Source organism: Heterodontus francisci, unplaced genomic scaffold, assembly GCF_036365525.1.
Source record: "Heterodontus francisci isolate sHetFra1 unplaced genomic scaffold, sHetFra1.hap1 HAP1_SCAFFOLD_53, whole genome shotgun sequence".
Classification (NCBI taxonomy): domain Eukaryota; kingdom Metazoa; phylum Chordata; class Chondrichthyes; order Heterodontiformes; family Heterodontidae; genus Heterodontus; species Heterodontus francisci.
The window spans coordinates 7,325,175-7,340,300 of NW_027141851.1; positions in this window are offsets into that span (position 1 = coordinate 7,325,175).

Genomic DNA, 15,126 nt, shown 5'->3' on the forward strand with positions numbered 1-15,126 from the left:
CACACCTGGCAGGATCCTGATACACTGTGAAACCCCATACACACGTGGCAGGATCATGATCCACTGTGAATCCCCTTACACAACAGGCAGGATCCCGATTCACTGTGAAAACCCCGTACACACCTGGCAGGATCCTGATCCTCTGTGAAACCCCATTCACACCTTGCAGGATCCTCACAAAATGTGAAACCCCCAGACACACCGGGCTGGATCCTGATGCACTGTGAAACCCCATTCACACCTTGCAAGATCCTCATACACTGTGAAACCCCATTCACACCTTGCAGGATCCTGATACACTGTGAAAACCCCATACACACTTGGCAGTATCCTGATAAACTGTGAAACCCCTATACACACCTGGCAGGATACTGATGCACTGTGAAACCCCATACACACCTGGCAGGATCCTGATTCACTGTGAAAACCCCCCACACACCTGGCAGGATCCTGATAAACTGTGAAAACACCCATACACACCTGGCAGCTTCCTGATACACTGTGAAAGCCCCGTATACAACTGGCAGGTTCCTGATGCACAGTGAAACCCCATTCACATCTGGCAGGATCCTGATGCACTGTGAAAACCCCATACACACCTGGCAGGATCCTGATCCACTATGAAACCCCATTCACATCTGGCAGGATCCTGATACACTGTGAAACCCCATACACACCTGGCAGAATCTTGAGACACTGTGAAACCCCCGGCACATCTGGCAGGATGCTGATACGATGTGAATCCCCATTCACATCTGGCAGGATCCTGAGACACTGTGAAACCCCCAAACACACCTGGCAGTATCCTGATGCACAGTGAAACCCCATTTACATCTGGCAGGATCCTGATACACTGTGAAACCCCCAAACACACCTGGCAGGATCCTGATGCACAGTGAAATCCCATTCACATCTGGCAGGATTCTGATCCAATGTGAAACCCCCATACACACATGGCAGGATGCTGATACGCTGTGAAACCCCCAAACACACATGGCAGGATCCAGATACACTGTGAAACCCCAAACACACCTGGCAGGAAATTGATTCACTGTGAAACCCCAGACACATCTGGCAGGATCCTGATACACTGTGAAAACCCCATACACACTTGGTAGGATCCTGATCCACTGTGAAAACTCCATACACACCTGGCAGGATACTGATCCTCTGTGAAAACCCCATACACACCCGGCAGGATCCTGATACACTGTGAAACCTCATACACACCTGGCAGGATCTTGATACACTATGAAACCCCAGACACATCTGGCAGGATCCTGATACACTGTGAAAACCCCAAACAGACCTGGCAGGATCCTGATACATTGTGAAACCCCATACAAACCTGGCAGGATCTTGATACACTGTGAAACCTCAGACACATCTGGCAGGATCCTGATACACTGTGAAAGCCCCAAACAGACCTGGCAGGATCCTGATACATTGTGAAACCGCAAACACACCTGGCAGGATCCTGATACAATCTGAAACTCCATACACACCTAGCAGGATCCCGATACACTGTGAAACCCCCAGACACATCTGGAAGGATTCTGATGCACTGTGAAAACCCCATACACATCTGGCAGGATCCTGATGCACTGTGAAAACCCCATACACACGGGGCGGGATCCCGATCCACTGTGAATCACCTTACACACCAGGCAAGATCCTGATAAACTGTGAAACCCCCATACACTCCTGGTAGGATCCTGATACACTGTGAAAACTGCACACACAGCTGTCAGGATCCTGAAAAACTGTGAAACCCCATAAAAACCTGGCAGTATCCTGATGCACAGTGAAACCCCATTTACATCTGGCATGATCCTGATACACTGTGAAACCCCCAAACACACCTGGCAGGATCCTGATGCACAGTGAAACCCATTCACATCTGGCAGGATTCTGATCCACTGTGAAACCCCCATACACACATGGCAGGATGCTGATACACTGTAAAACCCCCAAACACACATGGCAGGAACATGATACACTGTGAAACCCCAAACACACCTGGCAGGATCTTGATTCACTGTGAAACCCCAGACACATCTGGCAGGATACTGATACACTGTGAAAACCCCATACACGTCTGGCAGGATCCTGATCCACTGTGAAAACTCCATACACACCTGGCAGGATCCTGATCCTCTCAGGATCCTGATCCTCTGTGAAAACCCCACACACATGGCACGATCTTGATACACTGTGAAACCTCATACACACCTGGCAGGATCTTGATACACTGTGAAACCCCAGACACATCTGGCAGGATCCTGATACACTGTGAAAACCCCAAACAGACCTGGCAGGATCCTCATACATTGTGAAACCCCAAACACACCTGTCAGGATCCTGATACAATCTGAAACTCCATACACACCTGGCAGGATCCCGATACACTGTGAAACCCCCATACACATCTGGAAGGATCCTGATGCACTGTGAAACCCCCATACATATCTGGCAGGATCCTGATGCACTGTGAAAACCCCATACACACGTGGCAGGATCCTTATCCACTGTGAAACCCCCATGCACACCAGGCACGATCCTAATAAACTGTGAAACCCCTTACACACTTGGCAGGATCCTGATCCACTGTGAAAACCCCATACACACCTGGCAGGATCCTGATCCACTGTGAAACCCCCATACACACCTGGCAGGATTCTGATCCACTGTGAAACCCCCATACACACCAGGCAGGATCCTGATACGCTGTGAAATCCCCTTGCACACCTGGCAGGATCCTGATACACTGTGAAAACCCCATACACACCTGGCAGGATCCTGATGCACTGTGAAACCTCAAACACACCTGGCAGAATCTTGATACACTGTGAAACCCCAGACACATCTGGCAGGATCCTGATCCACTGTGAAAACCCCAAACAGACCTGGCAGGATCCTGATACATTGTGAAACCCCAAACACACCTGGCAGGATCCTGATACAATCTGAAACTCCATACACACCTGGCAGGATCCCGATACACTGTGAAACCCCCATACACATCTGGAAGGATTCTGATGCACTGTGAAAACCCCATACACATCTGGCAGGATCCTGATGCACTGTGAAAACCCCATACACACGTGGCGGGATCCCGATCCACTGTGAAACACCTTACACACCAGGCAGGATCCTGATAAACTGTGACACCCCCATACACTCCTGGTAGGATCCTGATACACTGTGAAAACTGCACACACAGCTGTCCGGATCCTGAAAAACTGTGAAACCCCATAAAACCCTGGCAGTATCCTGATGCACAGTGAAACCCCATTTACATCTGGCATGATCCTGATACACTGTGAAACCCCCAAACACACCTGGCAGGATCCTGATGCACAGTGAAACCCATTCACATCTGGCAGGATTCTGATCCACTGTGAAACCCCCATACACACATGGCAGGATGCTGATACACTGTGAAACCCCCAAACACACATGGCAGGAACCTGATACACTGTAAAACCCCAAACACACCTGGCAGGATCATGATTCACTGTGAAACCCCAGACACATCTGGCAGGACACTGATACACTGTGAAAACCCCATACACGTCTGGCAGGATCCTGATCCACTGTGAAAACTCCATACACACCAGGCAGGATCCTGATCCTCTGTGAAAACCCCACACACATGGCAGGATCTTGATACACTGTGAAACCTCATACACACCTGGCAGGATCTTGATACACTGTGAAACCCCAGACACATCTGGCAGGATCCTGATACACTGTGAAAACCCCAAACAGACCTGGCAGGATCCTGATACATTGTGAAACCCCAAACACACCTGACAGGATCCTGATACAATCTGAAACTCCATACACACCTGGCAGGATCCCGATACACTGTGAAACCCCCATACACATCTGGAAGGATCCTGATGCACTGTGAAAACCCCATACACATCTGGCAGGATCCTGATGCACTGTGAAAACCCCATACACACGTGGCAGGATCCTGATCCACTGTGAAACCCCCATGCACACCAGGCACGATCCTAATAAACTGTGAAACCCCTTACACACTTGGCAGGATCCTGATCCACTGTGAAAACCCCATACACACCTGGCAGGATCCTGATCCACTGTGAAACCCCCATACACACCTGGCAGGATTCTGATCCACTGTGAAACCCCCATACACACCAGGCAGGATCCTGATACGCTGTGAAATCCCCTTGCACACCTGGCAGGATCCTGATACACTGTGAAAACCCCATACAGACCTGGCAGGATCCTGATGCACTGTGAAACCTCAAACACACCTGGCAGAATCTTGATACACTGTGAAACCCCAGACACATCTGGCAGGATCCTGATCCACTGTGAAACCCCCATACACACATGGCAGGATGCTGATACACTGTGAAACCCCCAAACACACCTGGCAGGATCTTGATTCACTGTGAAAGCCCAGGCACATCTGGCAAAATCCTGATACACTGTGAAAACCCCATAATCACCTGGCAGGATCCTGATCCGCTGTGAAAACCCCATACACACCTGGCAGGTTCCTGATCCACTGTGAAAACCCCATACACACCTGGCAGGATCCTGATACACTGTGAAACATCATACACACCTGACAGGATCTTGTTACACTGTGAAACCCCAGACACATCTGGCAGGATCCTGATACACTGTGAAAACCCCATACAGACCTGGCAGGATCCTGATACATTGTGAAACCCCAGACACACCTGGCAGGATCCTGATACAATCTGAAACCCCATACACACTTGGCAGGATCCCGACACACTGTGAAACCACCATACACATCTGGAAGGATCCGGATGCACTCTGAAAACCCCATACACATCTGGCAGGATCCTGATGCATTGTGAAAACCAGATACACACGTGGCGGGATCCTGATCCACTTTAAACCCCTTTCAAACCAGGCAGGATCCTGATAAAATGTGAAAGCCCCAAACACACCTGGCAGGATTCTGATACACTGTGAAAACAGCATACACAGCTGGCAGGATCCTAATAAACTGTGAAAGCCCCATAAACACCTGGCAGGATCCTGATACACTGTGAAACCCCCATACACATCTGGAAGGATCCTGATACAGTGTGAAAACCCCATACACACCTGGCAGGATCCTGATCCACTGTGAAACCCCCATACGCACCAGGCACGATCCTGATAAACTGTGAAACCCCTTACACACCTGGCAGGATCCTGATCCACAGTGAAAACCTCAAACACACCTGGCAGAATCTTGATACACTGTGAAACCCCAGACACATCTGGCAGGATCCTGATCCACTGTGAAAACCCCAAACAGACCTGGCAGGATCCTGATACATTGTGAAACCCCAAACACACCTGGCAGGATCCTGATACAATCTGAAACTCCATACACACCTGGCAGGATCCCGATACACTGTGAAACCCCCATACACATCTGGAAGGATTCTGATGCACTGTGAAAACCCCATACACATCTGGCAGGATCCTGATGCACTGTGAAAACCCCATACACACGTGGCGGGATCCCGATCCACTGTGAAACACCTTACACACCAGGCAGGATCCTGATAAACTGTGACACCCCCATACACTCCTGGTAGGATCCTGATACACTGTGAAAACTGCACACACAGCTGTCCGGATCCTGAAAAACTGTGAAACCCCATAAAACCCTGGCAGTATCCTGATGCACAGTGAAACCCCATTTACATCTGGCATGATCCTGATACACTGTGAAACCCCCAAACACACCTGGCAGGATCCTGATGCACAGTGAAACCCATTCACATCTGGCAGGATTCTGATCCACTGTGAAACCCCCATACACACATGGCAGGATGCTGATACACTGTGAAACCCCCAAACACACATGGCAGGAACCTGATGCACTGTAAAACCCCAAACACACCTGGCAGGATCATGATTCACTGTGAAACCCCAGACACATCTGGCAGGACACTGATACACTGTGAAAACCCCATACACGTCTGGCAGGATCCTGATCCACTGTGAAAACTCCATACACACCAGGCAGGATCCTGATGCTCTGTGAAAACCCCACACACATGGCAGGATCTTGATACACTGTGAAACCTCATACACACCTGGCAGGATCTTGATACACTGTGAAACCCCAGACACATCTGGCAGGATCCTGATACACTGTGAAAACCCCAAACAGACCTGGCAGGATCCTGATACATTGTGAAACCCCAAACACACCTGGCAGGATCCTGATACAATCTGAAACTCCATACACACCTGGCAGGATCCCGATACACTGTGAAACCCCCATACACATCTGGAAGGATCCTGATGCACTGTGAAAACCCCATACACATCTGGCAGGATCCTGATGCACTGTGAAAACCCCATACACACGTGGCAGGATCCTGATCCACTGTGAAACCCCCATGCACACCAGGCACGATCCTAATAAACTGTGAAACCCCTTACACACTTGGCAGGATCCTGATCCACTGTGAAAACCCCATACACACCTGGCAGGATCCTGATCCACTGTGAAACCCCCATACACACCTGGCAGGATTCTGATCCACTGTGAAACCCCCATACACACCAGGCAGGATCCTGATACGCTGTGAAATCCCCTTGCACACCTGGCAGGATCCTGATACACTGTGAAAACCCCATACAGACCTGGCAGGATCCTGATGCACTGTGAAACCTCAAACACACCTGGCAGAATCTTGATACACTGTGAAACCCCAGACACATCTGGCAGGATCCTGATCCACTGTGAAACCCCCATACACACATGGCAGGATGCTGATACACTGTGAAACCCCCAAACACACCTGGCAGGATCTTGATTCACTGTGAAAGCCCAGGCACATCTGGCAAAATCCTGATACACTGTGAAAACCCCATAATCACCTGGCAGGATCCTGATCCGCTGTGAAAACCCCATACACACCTGGCAGGTTCCTGATCCACTGTGAAAACCCCATACACACCTGGCAGGATCCTGATACACTGTGAAACATCATACACACCTGACAGGATCTTGTTACACTGTGAAACCCCAGACACATCTGGCAGGATCCTGATACACTGTGAAAACCCCATACAGACCTGGCAGGATCCTGATACATTGTGAAACCCCAGACACACCTGGCAGGATCCTGATACAATCTGAAACCCCATACACACTTGGCAGGATCCCGACACACTGTGAAACCACCATACACATCTGGAAGGATCCGGATGCACTCTGAAAACCCCATACACATCTGGCAGGATCCTGATGCATTGTGAAAACCAGATACACACGTGGCGGGATCCTGATCCACTTTAAACCCCTTTCAAACCAGGCAGGATCCTGATAAAATGTGAAAGCCCCAAACACACCTGGCAGGATTCTGATACACTGTGAAAACAGCATACACAGCTGGCAGGATCCTAATAAACTGTGAAAGCCCCATAAACACCTGGCAGGATCCTGATACACTGTGAAACCCCCATACACATCTGGAAGGATCCTGATACAGTGTGAAAACCCCATACACACCTGGCAGGATCCTGATCCACTGTGAAACCCCCATACGCACCAGGCACGATCCTGATAAACTGTGAAACCCCTTACACACCTGGCAGGATCCTGATCCACAGTGAAAACCCCATACACACCTGGCAGGGTCCTGATCCACTGTGAAACCCCCATACACAACTGGAAGGATCGTGTTCCACTGTGAAACCCCCATACACACCGGGCAGGATCCTGATACACTGTGAAAACCCCATACAGACCTGGCAGGATCCTGATACGCTGTCAGAACCCCATACAGACCTGGCAGGATCCTGATACACTGTAAAAAGCCCATACACAACTGGCAGGATCCTGATACACTGTGAAACCTCACACACACCTGGCGGGATCTTGATGCACTGTGAAACCCCAGACACATCTGGCAGGATCTTGATCCACTGTTAAAATGCCATACACACCTGGCAGGATCCTGATACACTGTGAAACCTCATTCACACCTGCCAGGATCCTGATACACTGTGAAAACTCATACACACCTGGCAGGATCCTGATACATTGTGAAAACCCCATTCACACCTGGCAGGATCCTGATACAATCTGAAACGCCATACACACGTGGCGGGATCCTGATCTTCTGTGAAACCCCTTACACACCAGGCAGGATCCTGATAAACTGTGAGCCGTCATGCACACCGGGCAGCATTCTGATACACTGTGAAAACTGCATACACAGCTGGCAGGATCCTGATAAACTGTGACACCCCATAAACTCCTGGCAGGTTCCTGATACACTGTGAAACCCCCATACACATCTGGAAGGATCCTGATACAGTGTGAAAACCCCAAACACACCTGGCAGGATCCTGATACACTGTGAAACCCCCATGCACACCAGGCAGGATCCTGATAAACTGTGAAACCCCAGACACATCTGACAGGATTCGGATACACTGTGAAAACCCCATACACACTTGGCAGGATCCTGATACACTGTGAAAACTGCACACACAGCTGTCAGGATCCTGAAAAACTGTGAAACCCCATAAAACCCTGGCAGTATCCTGATGCACAGTGAAACCCCATTTACATCTGGCATGATCCTGATACACTGTGAAACCCCCATACACACATGGCAGGATGCTGATACACAGTGAAACCCATTCACATCTGGCAGGATTCTGATCCACTGTGAAACCCCCATACACACATGGCAGGATGCTGATACACTGTGAAACCCCCAAACACACATGGCAGGAACCTGATACACTGTAAAACCCCAAACACACCTGGCAGGATCATGATTCACTGTGAAACCCCAGACACATCTGGCAGGATACTGATACACTGTGAAAACCCCATACACGTCTGGCAGGATCCTGATCCACTGTGAAAACTCCATACACACCAGGCAGGATCCTGATCCTCTGTGAAAACCCCACACACATGGCAGGATCTTGATACACTGTGAAACCTCATACACACCTGGCAGGATCTTGATACACTGTGAAACCCCAGACACATCTGGCAGGATCCTGATACACTGTGAAAACCCTAAACAGACCTGGCAGGATCCTGATACATTGTGAAACCCCAAACACACCTGGCAGGATCCTGATACAATCTGAAACTCCATACACACCTGGCAGGATCCCGATACACTGTGAAACCCCCATACACATCTGGAAGGATCCTGATGCACTGTGAAAACCCCATACACATCTGGCAGGATCCTGATGCACTGTGAAAACCCCATACACACGTGGCAGGATCCTGATCCACTGTGAAACCCCCATGCACACCAGGCACGATCCTAATAAACTGTGAAACCCCTTACACACTTGGCAGGATCCTGATCCACTGTGAAAACACCATACACACCTGGCAGGATCCTGATCCACTGTGAAACCCCCATACACACCTGGCAGGATTCTGATCCACTGTGAAACCCCCATACACACCAGGCAGGATCCTGATACGCTGTGAAATCGCCTTGCACACCTGGCAGGATCCTGATACACTGTGAAAACCCCATACAGACCTGGCAGGATCCTGATGCACTGTGAAACCTCAAACACACCTGGCAGAATCTTGATACACTGTGAAACCCCAGACACATCTGGCAGGATCCTGATCCACTGTGAAACCCCCATACACACATGGCAGGATGCTGATACACTGTGAAACCCCCAAACACACCTGGCAGGATCTTGATTCACTGTGAAAGCCCAGGCACATCTGGCAAAATCCTGATACACTGTGAAAACCCCATAAACACCTGGCAGGATCCTGATCCGCTGTGAAAACCCCATACACACCTGGCAGGATCCTGATCCACTGTGAAAACCCCATACACACCTGGCAGGATCCTGATACACTGTGAAACCTCATACACACCTGGCAGGATCTTGTTACACTGTGAAACCCCAGACACATCTGGCAGGATCCTGATACACTGTGAAAACCCCATACAGACCTGGCAGGATCCTGATACATTGTGAAACCCCAGACACACCTGGCAGGATCCTGATACAATTTGAAACCCCATACACACTTGGCAGGATCCCGACACACTGTGAAACCACCATACACATCTGGAAGGATCCGGATGCACTCTGAAAACCCCATACACATCTGGCAGGATCCTGATGCATTGTGAAAACCAGATACACACGTGGCGGGATCCTGATCCACTTTAAACCCCTTTCAAACCAGGCAGGATCCTGATAAAATGTGAAAGCCCCAAACACACCTGGCAGGATTCTGATACACTGTGAAAACAGCATACACAGCTGGCAGAATCCTAATAAACTGTGAAAGCCCCATAAACACCTGGCAGGATCCTGATACACTGTGAAACCCCCATACACATCTGGAAGGATCCTGATACAGTGTGAAAACCCCATACACACCTGGCAGGATCCTGATCCACTGTGAAACCCCCATACACACCAGGCACGATCCTGATAAACTGTGAAACCCCTTACACACCTGGCAGGATCCTGATCCACAGTGAAAACCCCATACACACCTGGCAGGGTCCTGATCCACTGTGAAACCCCCATACACAACTGGCAGGATCGTGTTCCACTGTGAAACCCCCATACACACCGGGCAGGATCCTGATACACTGTGAAAACCCCATACAGACCTGGCAGGATCCTGATACGCTGTCAGAACCCCATACAGACCTGGCAGGATCCTGATACACTGTAAAAAGCCCATACACACCTGGCAGGATCCTGATACACTGTGAAACCTCACACACACCTAGCGGGATCTTGATGCACTGTGAAACCCCAGACACATCTGGCAGGATCTTGATCCACTGTTAAAATGCCATACACACCTGGCAGGATCCTGATACACTGTGAAACCTCATTCACACCTGGCAGGATCCTGATACACTGTGAAAACTCATACACACCTGGCAGGATCCTGATACATTGTGAAAACCCCATTCAAACCTGGCAGGATCCTGATACAATCTGAAACGCCATACACACGTGGCGGGATCCTGATATTCTGTGAAACCCCTTACACACCAGGCAGGATCCTGATAAACTGTGAGCCGTCATGCACACCGGGCAGCATCCTGATACACTGTGAAAACTGCATACACAGCTGGCAGGATCCTGATAAACTGTGACACCCCATAAACTCCTGGCAGGATCCTGATACACTGTGAAACCCCCATACACATCTGGAAGGATCCTGATACAGTGTGAAAACCCCAAACACACCTGGCAGGATCCTGATACACTGTGAAACCCCCATGCACACCAGGCAGGATCCTGATAAACTGTGAAACCCCAGACACATCTGACAGGATTCGGATACACTGTGAAAACCCCATACACACTTGGCAGGATCCTGATCCACTGTGAAAACCCCATACACACCTGGCAGGATCCTGATCCACTGTGAAACACCCATACACACCTGGCAGGATTCTGATCCACTGTGAAACCCCCATACACACCAGGCAGGATCCTGATACGCTGTGAAATCCCCTTGCACACCTGGCAGGATCCTGATACACTGTGAAAACCCCATACAGACCTGGCAGGATCCTGATACACTGTGAAAACCTCATACACATCTAGCAGGATCCTGATGCACTGTGAAACCTCAAACACACCTGGCAGAATCTTGATACACTGTGAAACCCCAGACACATCTGGCAGGATCCTGATCCACTGTGAAACCCCCATACACACATGGCAGGATGCTGATACACTGTGAAACCCGCAAACACACCTGGCAGGATCTTGATTCACTGTGAAAGCCCAGGCACACCTGGCAGGATCCTGATCCACTGTGAAAACCCCATACACACCTGGCAGGATCCTGATACACTGTGAAACCTCATACACACCTGGCAGGATCTTGTTACACTGTGAAACCCCAGACACATCTGGCAGGATCCTGATACACTGTGAAAACCCCATACAGACCTGGCAGGATCCTGATACATTGTGAAACCCCAGACACACCTGGCAGGATCCTGATACAATCTGAAATCCCATACACACTTGGCAGGATCCCGACACACTGTGAAACCACCATACACATCAGGAAGGATCCGGATGCACTCTGAAAACCCCATACACATCTGGCAGGATCCTGATGCATTGTGAAAACCAGATACACACGTGGCGGGATCCTGATCCACTTTAAACCCCTTTCAAACCAGGCAGGATCCTGATAAAATGTGAAAGCCCCATACACACCTGGCAGGATTCTGATACACTGTGAAAACAGCATACACAGCTGGCAGGATCCTGATCCAGTGTGAAAACCCCATACACACCTGGCAGGATCCTGATCCACTGTGAAACCCCCATACACACCAGGCACGATCCTGATAAACTGTGAAACCCCTTACACACCTGGCAGGCTCCTGATCCAAAGTGAAAACCCCATACACACCTGGCAGGGTCCTGATCCACTGTGAAACCCCCATACACAACTGGCAGGATCGTGTTCCACTGTGAAACCCCCATACACACCGGGCAGGATCCTGATACACTGTGAAAACCCCATACAGACCTGGCAGGATCCTGATACGCTGTCAAAACCCCATACAGACCTGGCAGGATCCTGATACACTGTGAAAACCCCATACACACCTGGCAGGATCCTGATACACTGTGAAACCTCACACACACCTGGCGGGATCTTGATGCACTGTGAAACCCCAGACACATCTGGCAGGATCTTGATCCACTGTTAAAATGCCATACACACCTGGCAGGATCCTGATACACTGTGAAACCTCATTCACACCTGGCAGGATCCTGATCCACTGTGAAAACTCCATTCAAACCTGGCAGGATCTTGATGCACTGTGAAACCCCATACACACCTGGCAGGATCCTGATCCACTGTGAAACCCCCATACACACCTGGCAGGATCCTGATCCACTGTGAAAACCCCATACACACCAGGCAGGATCCTGATACGCTGTGAAATCCCCTTGCACACCTGGCAGGATCCTGATACACTGTGAAAACCCCATACAGACCTGGCAGGATCCTGATACACTGTGAAAACCTCATACACATCTAGCAGGATCCTGATGCACTGTGAAACCTCAAACACACCTGGCAGGATCTTGATACACTGTGAAACCCCAGACACATCTGGCAGGATCCTGATCCACTGTGAAACCCCCATACACACATGGCAGGATGCTGATACACTGTGAAACCCCCAAACACACCTGGCAGGATCTTGATTCACTGTGAAAGCCCAGGCACATCTGGCAATATCCTGATACACTGTGAAAACCCCATACACACCTGGCAGGACCCCGACACATTGTGAAACCACCATACACATCTGGAAGGATCCGGATGCACTCTGAAAACCCCACACACATCTGGTAGGATCCTGATGCATTGTGAAACCCCAGACACACCTGGCAGGATCCTGATACAATCTGAAACCCCATACACACTTGGCAGGATCCCGACACACTGTGAAACCACCATACACTTCTGGAAGGATCCGGATGCACTCTGAAAACCCCATACACATCTGGCAGGATCCTGATGCATTGTGAAAACCAGATACACACGTGGCGGGATCCTGATCCACTTTAAACCCCTTTCAAACCAGGCAGGATCCTGATAAAATGTGAAAGCCCCAAACACACCTGGCAGGATTCTGATACACTGTGAAAACAGCATACACAGCTGGCAGGATTCTAATAAACTGTGAAAGCCCCATAAACACCTGGCAGGATCCTGATACACTGTGAAACCCCCATACACATCTGGAAGGATCCTGATACAGTGTGAAAACCCCATACACACCTGGCAGGATCCTGATCCACTGTGAAACCCCCATACACACCAGGCACGATCCTGATAAACTGTGAAACCCCTTACACACCTGGCAGGATCCTGATCCACAGTGAAAACCCCATACACACCTGGCAGGGTCCTGATCCACTGTGAAACCCCCATACACAACTGGCAGGATCGTGTTCCACTGTGAAACCCCCATACACACCGGGCAGGATCCTGATACACTGTGAAAACCCCATACAGACCTGGCAGGATCCTGATACGCTGTCAGAACCCCATACAGACCTGGCAGGATCCTGATACACTGTAAAAAGCCCATACACACCTGGCAGGATCCTGATACACTGTGAAACCTCACACACACCTGGCGGGATCTTGATGCACTGTGAAACCCCAGACACATCTGGCAGGATCTTGATCCACTGTTAAAATGCCATACACACCTGGCAGGATCCTGATACACTGTGAAACCTCATTCACACCTGGCAGGATCCTGATACACTGTGAAAACTCATACACACCTGGCAGGATCCTGATACATTGTGAAAACCCCATTCAAACCTGGCAGGATCCTGATACAATCTGAAACGCCATACACACGTGGCGGGATCCTGATATTCTGTGAAACCCCTTACACACCAGGCAGGATCCTGATAAACTGTGAGCCGTCATGCACACCGGGCAGCATCCTGATACACTGTGAAAACTGCATACACAGCTGGCAGGATCCTGATAAACTGTGACACCCCATAAACTCCTGGCAGGATCCTGATACACTGTGAAACCCCCATACACATCTGGAAGGATCCTGATACAGTGTGAAAACCCCAAACACACCTGGCAGGATCCTGATACACTGTGAAACCCCCATGCACACCAGGCAGGATCCTGATAAACTGTGAAACCCCAGACACATCTGACAGGATTCGGATACACTGTGAAAACCCCATACACACTTGGCAGGATCCTGATCCACTGTGAAAACCCCATACACACCTGGCAGGATCCTGATCCACTGTGAAACCCCCATACACACCTGGCAGGATTCTGATCCACTGTGAAACCCCCATACACACCAGGCAGGATCCTGATACGCTGTGAAATCCCCTTGCACACCTGGCAGGATCCTGATACACTGTGAAAACCCCATACAGACCTGGCAGGATCCTGATACACTGTGAAAACCTCATACACATCTAGCAGGATCCTGATGCACTGTGAAACCTCAAACACACCTGGCAGAATCTTGATACACTGTGAAACCCCAGACACATCTGGCAGGATCCTGATCCACTGTGAAA